The sequence below is a fragment of the Bos javanicus genome, chromosome X, assembly GCF_032452875.1.
Source record: "Bos javanicus breed banteng chromosome X, ARS-OSU_banteng_1.0, whole genome shotgun sequence".
Classification (NCBI taxonomy): Eukaryota; Metazoa; Chordata; class Mammalia; order Artiodactyla; family Bovidae; genus Bos; species Bos javanicus.
This window is the reverse complement of record NC_083897.1, coordinates 130,057,532-130,073,268: the sequence shown is the minus strand read 5'-3', so window position 1 is coordinate 130,073,268 and position 15,737 is coordinate 130,057,532. Positions and strand designations below refer to the sequence as shown.

General features: G+C 41.6%; 1 protein-coding gene across 12 annotated transcripts in view; it reads right to left on the bottom strand.

Annotated features, from left to right (window-relative positions):
- The window catches only part of BCLAF3 (BCLAF1 and THRAP3 family member 3), a 52,086-nt gene extending 42,969 nt beyond the window's left edge, over positions 1 to 9,117 (bottom strand). For 4 of the 12 annotated variants that reach the window (XR_009734756.1, XR_009734757.1, XM_061407982.1 and 1 more), the window contains exons 1-2: positions 8,976 to 9,109; positions 6,640 to 6,792 (exon numbers count right to left, since the gene is read on the bottom strand). The gene's annotated coding sequence lies outside the window, so the exon portion shown is untranslated. The other 8 variants (XM_061407978.1, XM_061407984.1, XM_061407980.1 and 5 more) reach the window with 7 other exon arrangements.
- Positions 9,118 to 15,737: the final 6,620 nt, after the last annotated feature.

Sequence of the window (15,737 nt, the reverse complement as noted above, 5' to 3'; positions counted from 1 at the left end):
CCAGAGGGGTGGGGTGGGGAGTGAGGTGGGAGGAGGGTTCCGGATGGGGGGACACATGTGCACCTGTGGCTGATTCATGTCAATGTATGGCAAAAACCACCACAATATTGTAAAGAAATTATCCTCCAATTAAATTCATTAATTAAAAAAGAAAAACTACTGGCTTAAATGTTAAGGTATAGGTCACTCGGGAGAAAATGTTTACAAGTGAGATTTACTGGTTATGTGACAAAAAGAAGTATTACTTAGAATATTTTCCTCTGCCAATATGAAAATTAGCTTTATTAAAATTCAAACTATTCACTTAAAATTAGTGAATTTTACTGCATATAAGTTATACCTCAAAGCTGCAAAAGAAAAAAAAAAAAGCTTTGGGGTGATGAAAGTGCTGTAAGATTAGACCAGATATTATGGAGATGATTGCACAATACTGCTAACTATACTATCAAAAATCATGAACTGTACATTTTAAACCTGTAAAATATATCTCAATAAAGGTTTTTTTTAAGGTAACTTTGTTTGCATTTGCTTTTTTGGGTTCATCAGCTAGTAATAATTAGTAGTGGCTCAGGGACTTAGTGCATAAGAGAAGAGAGTTCATTTAAACTCTAGAGCTAAGACGGTTTTTACATTTTTAAAGCATTGTTTAGAAAGAAGAAGAATATGCAACAGAGACTGTATGTGGCCCACAGTCTAAAATATTTACTATTTGCTGCTGAGCTTAACTGCTCAGTTGTGTCTGACTCTTTGCGACCCCATGGACTGTAGCCCACCAGGCTCCTCTGTCCATGGGAATTCTCCAGGCAAGAATCTGGTCCTTTACAAAAAAAGACTGCCAATCCCCTGAATGAAACTGGGTAGGGCAGCAGGTCCTTGCATGGTCTGCTGAGCTTCCCAAGTGGCTCAGAGATAAAGAATCCACCTGCCAATGCAGGAGACGTGGGTTTGATTCCTGGGTTGGGAATATCCCCTGGAGAAGGAAATGGCAATCCACTCTAGTATTTTTTTTTAAATCAAGTCATGAAAAGACATGAAGAAATCTTTTTTAAAAATTATTTTCCTGAAGTATACTTGATTTACAATGTTGTGTTTAAATTCTGCTGTACAGAAAAATGACTCAGTTATACATACATATATATTCTTTTTCACATTTTTCCTGTATAGTTTATCACAGGTTATTGAATATGGTTCCCTGTGCTATACAGTAGGACTTTCTTGTTTATCCATTCTGTACAGGATAGTTTGCATGTGCTGGTCCCAAATTCCCAGTCCATCCCTCCCCCATGTACTCCAGTATTCTTGCCAGGGAAACCTCAAAGACAGAGGTCGCAAAGAGTTGGACACAATTTAGTGACTAAACAAAACACTTGTGACTAGCAAAGGACAGAACTGGAGAGGAAAAAAAAGAAAAAGAAACACCAGCAGGGTTTGTGCCTGGGGAGAAGGAGGTATCAATAACAAAAGAGAAATTCATTTATACTGTTCCTTCAGAGTGAACTGTTTAAGGGCAGTGAATGAATCTGTGTGCCCTTGAACTTAGAAAGATGACTGGACAACAGGGGTATCCACTCCCAGGAGGATGCTGAAGGGGATGCTGGTGCCAAACAAAGCCATTCCTACCAGGACAGAACTGGACACACCCCCTCACCTGCCTGAAAGGCCCGGCTCCAGCAGTTCTCTCCTTCCACAGCATCACTTCCCTTCCCCATTAGGTCCCTTCCATCACTATACAACCTCTCTCTCCGTTTACAAACAAAATCCTCAAAGGGCTGCCTGTATACCACAATCATTCTCACATTCTTCTCCTCCCATTCTACTTGTCCCCTCACCAATCTACCTTTCCACTCCACCAAACTGCTCCAGTCAAGATCACTAACAAAATCCACGCTAAATCCAATGGTTCTTTTCCCTCTTTTTCCTGGATCTACCTGCAGCACCAGATGGTTAATCATACCTTCCTCCCAGAAACATTTTCTGCACCTGGATTCCAGAATACTACACTTGCCTGGTTTTCCTCATACCTCTAACAATGCTTTCTGTCTCCTTTACTGGTTTTTCCTTATCTCACCATCCTGATCCTTAAATAGTGAAGCCAGTCTTCCTCTAAATAGTGACTTCAGTCTTTGACTTTTCATTGTCTACACTCTCTTCCCAGTCTGCACTTTTCTTCAATCTCATGGCTTTAAATACTCTCTATATACTAACAACCCCAAGTTGACATCTCCAGCCCTCACCTATCCTCTCTGTTTCAGCCTTCCACATCCAACAGACTGCTGGACGCTGTAAACATGTCCAAGAGCAAACTCCATACCTTCTTCCAAAATCTGCTCAGGGTTTGCCCCACCTCAATAAATGGCAACTCCATCCTTAAGAGTTTTCAACAAAGAGGAAACATAACTGTCCAATAAACATACAAAAAGATACCCAACACTACCTACTCAGGAAGATAAAATTAAAACAACGGCGTACCATTTCATACTCATTAGATCTGAAAAACTTTTTATCTGACGACCCCCATATGTTTACAAGGAAGCAGGAAAAGACAATTTCTCAACTGAGGAAAATTTGTCCTCCAAAAAACATGAAGCAGAAGCAAACTCTAACTTTATACACCAAACAGAATATATCCCAAAGCATTTAGGAATATATATTTTAAAAACTCACCTTGAATCAGAAATTTAAAAACTAAGAACAGAAACATATCAAAAAACAGAGTGATATGACTGAAAAAAATTAACTGAACTAAACGGAAAGAATGGGAGAAAATGGCTGAATTATCTCAGAAGTGAAATTGGACTATACAGTCCATGAAGTTCTCCAGGCCAGAATACTGGAGTGGGTAGCTGTTCCCTTCTCCACGGGATCTTCCCAACCCAGGGATGGAACCCAGGTGTCCTGCATTGTAGGTGGATTCTTTACCAACTAAGCCACAAGGGAAGCCCAAAAATTATCTCAGAAGGGAAGAATAAATTACCAGGTGCCCCAGGGGAAATAAATGAAATGATTCAGTCACTTTGGCAAACAGTCTGGCAGTTTCTTAAAAAATTAAACATAGTAGTTACCATATGACCCAGCAATTCTAATCCTAGGTATATACCCAAAATAAATAAAACCATGCATCCACATAAAAATTTATACACAAATGCTCATAACAGCATTATTCACAATAGCCAAAATGCAGAAACAACTCAAATGTTCATTGAGAGATGAATGCATAAACAAAATGTGGTACCCCCATACAGTGGAATATTATCTGGCCATAAAAAGGAACGAGGTACTGACACACAGTCAGACAGGGATGAATCTTGAAATCATTATGCTAAGGGAAAGAAGCCAGTCACAAAAGACCACATATTACAAGATTCATTTATATGAAAGGTCCAGAATAGGCAAATCCATAGAAACAGAAAGTAGACTGGCAGTTGCCTGGGTGTGGTAGGGGGAGGGGAGGCACTGGGGGAAATGGGCACAGGGTCTCTTTTTGGTGTGATGAATATGTTTTAAAACTAGACTGATGATGGTTACACAACTCCGTGAATGTATTAAAAAAACACTGAATTGTAGACTTTTAAATGGGTGAATTGTGTGGTATATTAATTATAACTCGGTAAAGCTGTTACAAAAAAACAACAACAACTGACAGAGATTCCATACTAAATGTGAACTCAGCATTTACAAATGCAAAAAAACTGACCAGGAAAGCCTTTGTAACAAAGACGCCACACTGCCAGCAAAGAACCAGGTCAACTCAGAACCCACAGAACAAGAGGGCAATCAGCAGATCAGAGAAGTCAGACCTCAAGAGAACAAGTCACAGTCTATTCTCCTAGCCACAGTGGTTGGGTGCTGTCACCAGTTCACAGTAATGAGGAGCTGGAAGTGGATATAGAACCTCAGCATTGCCTATTATTATTCTACTCTGATTCCATGGACACAGTTATATTTCTCTCACACACAAAAAAGGTTAAATAAATAGGGGAGTGGGTTTCTCAGATGGCGCTAGTAGTAAAGAACACACTTGCCAATGCAGGAGACATAAGAGACGTGGGTTCAATCCTGGGTCGGGAAGATCCCCTGGAGGAGGGCACGGTAACCTACTCCAGTATTCCTGCCTGGAGAATCCCATGGATAGAGGAGCATGGAGGGCTACGGTCCATGGGGTTGCAGAGAGTCAAATACGACTGAAGCAACTTAGCACACAAATGGGGAGCAAAGGCATAAGTACAAAGGTTAACCATTAGACAAAAATAAAAACCTTCCTCTTTTTAATACAGAAGAGCAAAAACTACACATCACAGCATAAAGAAATAGCAAGTATAACAAAATACACATGATTATAAAATATTATGATAGACCAAACATATCAGTCCTAATAGTAAATGTGATGGGCTTAACTCACCTACTAAAATAAACAGGTTCAATCTGGCTCGCAAAACACGTATTTGTATAAAATACACATCTAAAACAAAGTAATCGTGAAAGGTTAAAAATAAAAGGATGGCCAAATTATACAAGGCAAATTGAAATAAGAGAGCAGGGGTGGGAAACCTGGAATCAGGCAAAGCAGAATTCAAGTCCCAAAGCATTCATCATGTCAAAGAAAGACACTTCAATGTTAAAAGTCACAGTCCTCGATGAAGACAGAACAAATAAAAATACACATATTTACAAGTAACACTGCAACCACCTTCATGAAACAAAAACTACAATAGATGCAAGCAGACATAGAAACACTAACAATAGGAGACTTTCATATAACATGCTTAGTGGTATTAAGACAAAAATGAGATAGAAGATCTAAACAGCAAAATCAACAGGGTAAATCTTAAGTATATTTATCAAACTCTACATTTTGATACTATTTGACAATATTCTTCTGAAGTTTCCACATGACATTCACCAAAAATACATTAGGTCACAAAGAACACATCAGTTAGCTGCACATAATAGAAACATTACAAACAAAACTTTCTGATCATAACGCAATAAAACTAGTTTACTAACAAAAACAAAAAACAAATTTCACCTAGAAATTTTAAAACCTCTTATTAAACAACTCCTGGATACTCTAACATAGATCTTTAAAGAAATAATGACAATAAAAGCTCTACATATCAGATTCTATGGGATGCATTTAAAGTAGTCATCAAAGAAAAATTCATTGCACTAAACTTATTTATCAATAAAAATGAAAGAATTAAATACATTTACTTCCAAGATAAAAAAAAGGAACTAAAAAGCAGCAAAGTAAACCAAAAGAAAGCACAAGGAAGGAAATAAAGATAAAAGTAGAGGAAGAGAAAAGTAGATCTAAGTAATAAATCAGAATTCTGTAGTTTTGGGAAAAATTAAAATGGATAAACCACTAAATAATATAACTTGACTAGGAAAAATAATATAACTTGACTAGAAAAAATAAAAAAGAGCAAAGGGGAAATAACCAATGAAATAGAAGAAACATTTTAAATCATGAGATTATTTTATAGCCTTCTATCCAATAAATTTGAAAGCCCTGATGAAATGGATTATTTTCTAGAAAAACTGATTATTACTAAAATGACCACATTAAAAAGCTTGAACAGACCAGTTTCCATAAAAAGCTTGAACAGACCAGTTTCCATAGAATAAACAGAGAAAGTTATTAAGAAAACATTACATGAAAAAGCAGCAGGCCCAGAGTGTTTCACAGGGGAATTCTACCAAACTTTCAAACATCAGATTGCCTCAATGCTCTATAAATTATTCCAGAGCTGGTATATGGGGATAAGGATCAAGCCTACAGGAACATTAACCTTTTGAGGAGATGAACCAGCCAAGACTGAGAACGAACATCCTCTAAGGAAGGTGGGAACCCTGGAGCATAGAAGGATGTTTCAATAAAAGAGACTTTCATAGCAAAAGCTATATAAAGACCCAATAAAAGGAATGAAAAGTGTGAATACATGGCTTGAGGAAGGTAAGGAGGCTGAGAAAGCCAATTATTAACAACATTTTCTAACAGTCTGTCTGGCACGGGAGGAGAGAAGCTGGGTTGCAGTTGAGGGATAGGGGTCTAGGCAGGAGGTTTTGAAATGGGAGCAATTTGAGCAGGTTTATTATTGATAAGGAAAAATTATGTGCATGGCACGGGGGACATAATGGAGAATGACAGTCATAGTAGAAATCTGTCTAGGTCCAATTAGTTCAGTGTTTCCTTTGATTCCTTACTATCAACTCCAAATAATGTAGTCAATTTCTCTCAATATTTCACATTTATATATTACCTTCTTCAAATGTCCAGACTGAATTTTTATCAGCAGTCACATTTTATGTTAATTTGGCAAACATTACTCACTGCTAGCACCTGCTAGGGGCAAATCATACAAAGTCAGAAGAGACCCAGTTTCTTTACTGCAGAAGCTCAGTCTTCACAGGATAAGAAGGATCACCAAGGTACCAGTACTTTGTAGTTCACTAAGTTGTTTTGCAAACACTATCTCATTTAATCCTCATAAGCCTTTGAGGAAGCCAGAATTACCTCCATTTCACAGATGAAGAAACCAAGCCTCAGAAAAGTTAACCAACCTGCCCCAAGAGAAAGACGAAAAATCAGAATCCAGGGATTCCAACATTAACACTTCCCCGCCTTGCAACTCCTACCTTCAGAAAGAGGACTCTGAAGTGACTGCCTGGTCAGCAGAATTGGACTTTAGCACACTTGAGAATAGTTGACATCCTGCATCACATCTAAAATTTCCGTCTAAATTTGGAAAGCAGCTTTTATGTCCTCTAGCTGCCTGGATATTCTGTAGCCTGTAGGGCACAAAGACTATGTTTTATTCATCATGATCTCAAGGACTGTGTTTTATTTAGCTTTTTATCTGTCCCCCTCAGCTTTATATATAGTGCTTTTAATTATTTTCTCCTTCAACATTAGCAGATTCATTCATTCAATTTCATAACTCTGATATCATTATCAATATAATCTAGGGCATCTGTGTAAAACTTCAAATTTAAAGGTGAAAGAGTGGGGGCAAAGGGTATCACAGAACAGCTTTCTGAATTCAGAAATTAACATTAGAAAATCAATATGCTCATGTGCTCTGACATTTTTACAATATGGTAAAAATTAGCAACGAGACAAAGTATATTTAAATGTACTTTCATTTGACCCTTAAAATCACCCTGCAAGAAATGCAAGGTAAAGGCACTATAACCTCCAATTCAGAGTTGAGCAAACTGTCCATGTTCAAGATAATCAGATATACTGGAATTCGAGGAAGTCCTGACTTCAAATCTGTTCACTTTATAATGCCTTTGCCTCACCAAGATAACCCTTCTTTAGGAAACTAGTGAAGGAAGACTAGAAGATGAGAAACAGAATTGCCATCAACCAATAAGCAGCGTGGGGGGCGGGCACGAAGAATGTCATCAACAAATAAGAGGCATGGGGGATGTGGGCGGGGCGGGGCGGGGCGGGGTGGGAAGAAGAGGACTTCTAGAGGAGGATACCTGTACTTGATTGCAGAAGAACATAAATGGCCCTGAAGGGGTCCTATAAAAATCCTTTAACTGTTGCCTTTTGTTAGGGTGGGGAAAAGGACATCCACAGATTGTTGGTGGGAGTGCAAAATAGCACATCCTTTCCAGAGGGAAATTCACATTAAAAAAAAAACACCAACAATTCTATCACTTAGGAATGTACACTAAAACAGTAATCATGGATGTGCAGATTTTACATTTCTCCAACCAAGTGTTTAAGTAGTGACAAACTGGGAATAACCAAGTAAATTACTGCAGCCAAATAACGGCATGCTATGTAGTCAGGAAACAAAAAAACTGGTTATCAAAGAGAATCTACTTCATAATTCATATATTCATCTCTAAAAAAAAAAAAGATGGAAAGTGTATCCCCAGCGTAAACACTCACAATGGTTATTTGAACGGTGAAAGAAGAGTTATCTTCCTCACCGTGGTTCTGTATATTTTAGAAATTGTATATATAAATATATTATTAAATATTTCGCTATATAAATATTTCTAATCAAATGTTTTAAAGGCTTCTGGGGAGGGTGTGAAAGAGCAGGGCTTTCAAAAGAACACTTTAGTAGCCATTTTAAAAATACCACGTGAAAAAATAAAGCATTCTACACCGTTAGCTAAAACACCATCGAAAAATAAAGCACTCATCATGAATCTACATCAAAATCTTTTATTTTCAAATTCAGGAAAACGTTAAGAAGGTTGCCTGGCCAGAAGTCTGAGAGACCTTCTTGATTTCTACCTGTGGTTTTTAGTTTGTTTCAGAAAAGAAAAGCAATCACCTAAGAGGCAGCTCGAAAAGCACCTCGGCAGGAAAATATGTGACAGGATAAGTTTCTCTCAGATTTCTTTCCCTCCCGACCTACGGACAGGGCAAACCTGACAATAGCCGGCCCAGTTTCCTAAATACACCTCAGAGAACCACAGAAGATTCAATTTTCAATATGTTTCTAAAAAGACAAGTTTTACTTTACAATGCAGGATAAAGAGCAGCCTTCACTACTCACTCTGGACGTTAGCAGAGGAAGACGCCGCTTCCCGGCAGGAGAGCCTCCCGAGAAGGACAAAGCGGGGGCTCCTCGGCTAGGGTCCCTCCGGCGACGCGTCGGCAGCCGCCTCTGGGAAAAGGGCTCTGTCCCTGGGCACCGCCCCCTCCCCCCGCCCGTCCCCAAGACAGACGATCATGACCGCTGGGGGCCGAAGCCTGCCCGACAACGGGCGAGGGTCAGGGCCCCGGCAGCAGGTGCCCGGGTCGCCGCGTCTAAAATAAGGCACCGATCTAGTGTCCAGAGATAAGGGAGCAGTCCCCCGGGATCCCAAGCTGGGCCGCCGCGTCCTCCCAACCGCCTCAACCGTCTCACCCGCTACCCCAAGAACCGTTCTCTAAGGCGACGGACACGCCCTCCCCTCGGCCCGGAGCCTCCTCGACTCGCCCGCCCCCCAGGGCCGCTCACCGGACCGAGAAGTTCCCGCTATCGCAGCCGCCGCCGCCGCCGCCGCCGCCGCCGGCCCCTCGGGCCTCGCCCCTCACACGGCCGCCGCCTCCCACAGAAACGGCAACACGGTTACCTCAGCCGGGCCGCGGGACCCGGAACCACTTCCTTCCGGAACCGCCTCGCCCCGCCCCCGCCCTGGCCACGCCCACTGCCCGGTACCTCGCGCTGAGCGCGCTCTCCCACCGACCTCTGCTCTCAACGCTTTCCCGGTGACGGATGCCCCGCCTGAGTGGCTCCGGCCTGAGCTCCTGCGCCCTCTGCCGGCCGTTCCCACCTCTGCAGCTCTGTCCAGGGCGCATGCGCCGTCTGCCGCTCTCCCTCCGGGAAGGAAGGACCACAATGGGTGCAATGGTTCGCGGATCCTGGAGGTTAAAGGTCAGGGGTAGGAGCTCACCCCTCAGTCACAAGCAGGAGCTTGGTCCCTTGGATTTCAGCCCACCCGAACCTGCAATGGCTGTGGCCTCTTTCCTGCCTGCTCAATTTCTAACCATTCCCCATGGCCTTAAATTAAGCTTCTACCCAAAAAACAAAACCTCCCCTCTAGACCTTCCAAACAGGTTAATGATACCATTATCTCCACCATGCAATTAAAAATATTAACTCATTTTTGCCAGCTCTCTTGATTTCCCTCCTCCCACACTCCATCCAGCACCCCAAAGGTAGTATGTCCTCACTCTTGAAGCTTTCTCACTTGACACTTTGATGTTCTTTTTACCTCTTGCAAGATTTCTCTTTCAGGGTCCACTCCATCAGGTGGACATTTTATCTTGCTTTGCCACCATCATCTACTTCCTGCATAAGTTTCCCTCTCCACCTGAATTACTGCCATCAACCTGATGAATCCAACACCCATGCCTAAGGCATGCTTCCTTAACTTCCTCAGTCCAGATGACTTGACCTCTATTCTACTTAATCCATCCGTTCCCAGGTACCCATTCTATAAAATCTAGATATCCATCACTTCATACTGTGTTGTAGCTAAAACCTTAAGTTTACAAACCCCATTTATTTGGACTCAATCCTCATTCTTGAAGTCCTGTGTCTCCCTTAGTCCCAATATACTTGTTCTTCAAAATCCACAGAGCCCTCACATCCCCTGGCAGGCCCATGGCCTTTGACTTCAACCACCCTTGTAAGCAGAACACTTGAATCACTCTTTGATACACTCTAACATTAGATCGCTAACTTGAAACACTCTAGTTATCTGCATTTTTCATTCCTACACGTAGGTTTCCAAGCACTGCTTGGGAGGAAAAAGCCACACAACTATAATATTAATATGGAGACCTCCTTGGTGCCTCTCAGGAATCCTTTTATGTTACCTCTCTCATTTCCATAATAGCTGTTCCTAATCCTTACCACTCTCTTTAAGCCCCATATCAATGATCATTTTCCTCTCTTCATACATGAGTTTTGTTTCCTGTTTTGCAGAGAATTTCCTGGCAGAGTGTATAAGACCTTGCATTATGTGGTTCATACTTACCTCTCTAGTTGCTCTCCTCTTTTGGTCAATGCTTGGAAACATAGGTGTAGGAATGGAAAATGCAGATAACTGGAGTGTTTCAAGGTGGTGGTTTGATGTTAGAATGTTTGCATGACACTTGTTATTACTTTTAAATATCTGTGTTCCCTACTGCTACTGCTACTGCTAAATCACTTCAGTCGTGTCTGACTCTGTGTAACCCCATAGACAGCAGCCCACCAGGCTCCTCTGTCCCTGGGATTCTCCAGGCAAGAATACTGGAGTGGGTTGCCATTTCCTTCTCCAGTGCATGCATGCATGCTAAGTCGCTCCAGTCGTGTCCGACTCTGTGCGACCCTATGGACAGCAGCCCACCAGGCTCCTCTGTCCATGGGATTCCCTAGGCAAGAATACTGGAATGGGTTGCCATTTCCTTCTCCGTTCCCTACCTCACTGTAAACCTAATTTGGCAGAGACCAAATCTGTTGCTTACTATTACCAGCATTTAGCAGAATGTCTGGCACACAGTAGTGAGTCATTTTCATAAGTATGCTCTTTCTTTTCCACGATTAGGTTTTGTGTGCTTCACAAATACATATGTGTGTATATATATAATGAAGTATACAAAATTAATATATATATATTTCTTTTGATTCATCTTTGAACAAAGTGATTTTTGTTCAGACTTATTACTGATTAATAATAAGCACAAGTAGATGGCCCTTGCCCTTAATGCTGCTTGTGTGGACAAAGAAGTACTTTGCATAAAGTCTCAGAGCTCTTGGTGTGTCTATGACTAGAACACATATATAGAACCAGCCTAAGAGAAGTGAAATGTTATTTGCCTTTCCATTTATATTGTTTTTCTTTGGTTTTCAGGCAAGCCAAATCTACCGCAGAATGCCAAGTATGCTTAATATAAGAGTTCTATATTAGTGAGAATAAATTATGCTGTGATAACAATCTCCAGATCTCAGTGGCCTATAGCAACAAACGCTTATTTTTCACTTATATTTCAAGTCCACCACAGGTCAGCTTTGGTTCTATCTGAGACTTGATGGGTTACATCAGGTTCATGGGGTCACAAAGAGTCGGACACGACTAAAACAACTTAGCACACACATATGAGACATTACTGGTGTCAAATCCAAAGAAAAGGACCATGAGTGGGACCGTGCATTGGATCTTAAGGCTTCTGCTTTAAACCCGAATCAGAAATTCTAGGGGTGGGACCCAGCACAGTTTCAACAAGCCCTCCATGGGATTCTAAACCATGCTCAAGCCCAAGAACTACTTCTCTGTTGCTTGTATTTTCTGTAAACCAGCAGATAAACACAGAGGCTTGATAAAATTCACACTAGTTTTTAAACTGATTCTTAAACCAGAAAAAAAAAAAGTCAAATTCAAAAGAGAGAGAATCAAGGCTCTTGACATAGACCAAGTGTCAACCGTCATTGTCATTTTTTGGAGGAACACTGCTTCGGGGCAAACCTGTCAGCTGCCCTGATGTGTACCTCCAGCCATCCTTCTGGATAGCTTTCTTTTTTAAATGCTAATGTGAGAATAAGGTAATTAGGAAGAAGTAGGACAAATCACTCTCTCATCCCTTGACAATGCTGTTGGCCCAGATTTTTCTCAGTTTTAGTCTACTCTGGTCCTTATAACCCAGGACTGACAGAACCAGGTAAGTTTTCTCTTTCCTTAACCATCTGGCTTTGGTTACGTTCCTTAACACTGTCAGTGAAATTGAATGTAGAATGCTTAGCTGGCCCTGATCCCTCCTCTTTTTCTTCCATTCCATGATATAGGCAGTTTTTGGTGGACACTGTCCTTTACCTTTACTTTTTAAAGGGCATCATCAACAGTAGAGTACAAACAGAAATGATTTATAACATTTGGAAGAAAATGATTTTAGACAGGCTTATGCTTCAGATTTCTTTTTGCTCATTCTAGTCACTGACTTTATGGCTGTTTTCCTACTGAGATGGAGGACAAATTCCTAAACAAGATTTGGTAGCTGCTACCAGCTCTCTGGTTCCATAAATCATTTCCTTTGTAATGCAATATGTGAAGCAGCTTGGCCCTGGTTCTGAAAGCAATACAATATGTGTGGTTTTCAAACAATGTGTCAAAAGTCAGCAATTATTGTGAAAAAAAAATTTTTTTATTGATGTGAACTACCTACATTGATGCAAGGCAAAAAGTAATGGTGAAGTTAGGTTTAAAACTTAATTTCACTGCAAAATAATTGTTTAAAAATTCATTACTCACCTTATTTATATCTTTATAGTTCTCCCTGAAGCTCTTCCCCTAAATACTTAAAAACATTTTTTTTTTTTTTTTTGGCCACACCTCATGGCATGCAGGATCTTAGCTTCCCCGACCAGGGATTGAAACCATCCCCTCTGCAGTGGAAGGGCTGAGTCTTAACCCGTGGACCACCAAGGCAGCCTTTTTCCCCCAAACCCTTGATAAACTGAGTTCACCTATCTTTTCCTATCACAAGCAGGTCTGGTGTCCTGACACAACCCAGACACCAGTCATTAAGCTCTCAGAATTTTCATTTGCATGATCAATTTGCTTTGTTTAACTCTGTATTTGTTAGGCACCTCATAGCTGCTTCTTAAATAGCACCATGCCTAGCTGGCTCTGGTGGGGTTCTTCCAGGAACAGTCTCTGAGACCAGTTAGCACAGAGGAAGGGCTCAGGGAGTGCTGGGGGTGGGTGGGTGGGAAGGGGGAGTGAAGGAAGGAGGAGCCAGAATTTGGGCTGCAATACATTTCCAACAAAGGCCTCAGATGCTCCTCCCAAGGAGCTCTGAAGCTGGGACAGCCCTTCTGAGTTGTCCTACCTTGAGGCAAGGGTCTTCACAGGCCCAAATAATTCAGTCAGGATCCAGCCTCTCAGGCTGCCCAAGTGAGAGGATTTAACGTTGGTGAGGCAGCCTCCTTCCGTCAAGGGTAATTCTTGGAAAAGAACTCCACCAACAAGCCTCAGCAACTTACCTCCAGCATCTGGAAGGAGACATCTGGAAGGACAAACACCTTGGTCCTAAAGGGGAGGTCCATCCAGATGGTGCACCACAACATCCACGACACTAGCATCCAATGTGACCTTCAAAGCCATTAGAGCCTCTGCTTAAACTTTCCCACAGGCTGCTGAGGGCTTAGTGTCCTCATTGTCAAAGTGTAAGTTCCCAAAGGTTACAAACGTAATTGTGATATAAATGTTCAGTGAGCATGTGTTACACCTGTGTTGTAAGGGTTCAGAATGAGCCACCCCCAAACGTGCCACATTCTCATGAGGATTATTTTGAGACTCTGCATATTCAAGAGAAACTACTGCCCTCCTTTGATTATCTAGAAGAACTGAATTTTTTTTAAAACCAGAGAAGACTCACTAGCAGAAATGAATTTTATCTATGTGGCCCGATCTACATGGCAGGACAAACATCCAATTACCAAACATCTGCTCTTCTTCTTATCGTCCTTTGGGTGACACCCTTGTCCTTGGAAGCCCCTGGCCCCTATTCCATTCCTCAGCTCAGACAGCAGAGACCTCATTTTACCTGTCTCCAAACCTCTGATAAACATGGGGTCTCTGACCCTCTCATGTATGTAGAGTTCCCATTGTATGAAATTAAAGTTGATTATCTCCTGTTAGTCTGTCTCAACGTTGATTTCTTAGATGAGCCAGAAGAACCAAAAAGGGTACGGTAAGTTTTCTTCCCTCCTGACAGTGTTTAACTCATTAAGGAGCAGGATAATGAAACTTGATCAGGGAAGATACGGAACTGATTGTGACATGCCCTTGGATTTAAGTGTACACACAGTAACATACATATATTTAGTGGACAAAGAATGCTGGATAAAACTGTAAAGTTAGATACAAAACTGCTTGGTGTCCTACAGGGACAAACAGGCATAAGCTTTGGAATTAGCTTTTCTATGGGACAAAAGTCATTTCAACTTCCTGGCTACAAGTGAGTAACTCCAAGATGAGGTCCTAGTACACAGCACACAGGCAGTCATGCAAAGTCACATGCCCCAAGACTCAGCAGCCCCTTGGGCTGCCTTGTTGAAACCATACTCTTGCAGGACTCTGTAAGGGCAGTTATCTTTCAGCCTATTTCCACGTTCTGCATCATTTCTCACTAGCAGTGAACATTGAACAACTCATACCAGCCATTGGAGCTGTCACTGTACAGGGGTGGCCCCTGAGAAGTCTTCAGAAGGCCAGGTCTACTGTGCAAATGGAATTGCTTCTTTCCTCTCAGTGATGCCAGTGGGATCCCATTTGTTCTAAAACCAGGAAGACCAGCCACAGGGGCTGCATTCAACCCCAAAAGCTCTTTCAACATCTACAGTGCAGAACCTATCGCCTCCCTAGCTATCATCTCTACGGTGACAATGTTCTGGCTCTCAAAGATGAGTCTGCGCGAACTACTAGGAAAATGTGATTCAAAGACAAGTACAGCCGACAGAGAGCTGTGGGCTGATTCGAAAAAGGAAGTTCCCTTAAGCAAAAGTTTAATTCCTTGGGGCTATATTCCTTACCTTTTGCATCTCGTGAGATGGGGGAAGCCTGCCTTCATACTTTCTTGGAAGTCCAGAAGGCTGGCCACTTCAAATCTTTCCCCTAACATCAATCATCTCTCAGGGCCAATGGGAAGAATCAAACTTGGCATTTCCTAACTGTTGCACAGAAGCTTCTTGCTTATTTACCACAGAGCTAAAGGCAGGCTCACCATTCCATGTCTCCCATCAGCCTAAAGGGCCCATGCTGGGCATCTGATAGAAAGCCCACATTTGGCATCTGATGCAATATTTATGCACAGAGAATGTGAAACAAAACAGCCAACATGAATTGACTTACATAGACACAACCCTAATTTGGCCTGTTGGAAATTATGGGGAAAGGGGGAACGACTGGTTTAGGGAATATTATTTTCAAATCTCATGGTCTTGCTTCCAGGTACAATAGGAACTTGAACTGGTGATAAACTCTGCTACTGTGAGTAGACAGATGGATAAGTAACCCTTGAATAGCATACTCAGATGAAAAGGTTCTAGAATTAGATAGTGGTGATGGTTGTGTGACTGTGAAGAAATCCTTTAAAAGGAAGGAATTTTTATGGTATGTGAATGATGTCACAATAGTTTTTTTAATAAAAAGAATCAGAACTATGACTCTCCATGGGGCTTCTGCCCCTTCTCCGCTATAAGCACCTGCTCTAGCAAAGCATTTCTGCTGCTCTC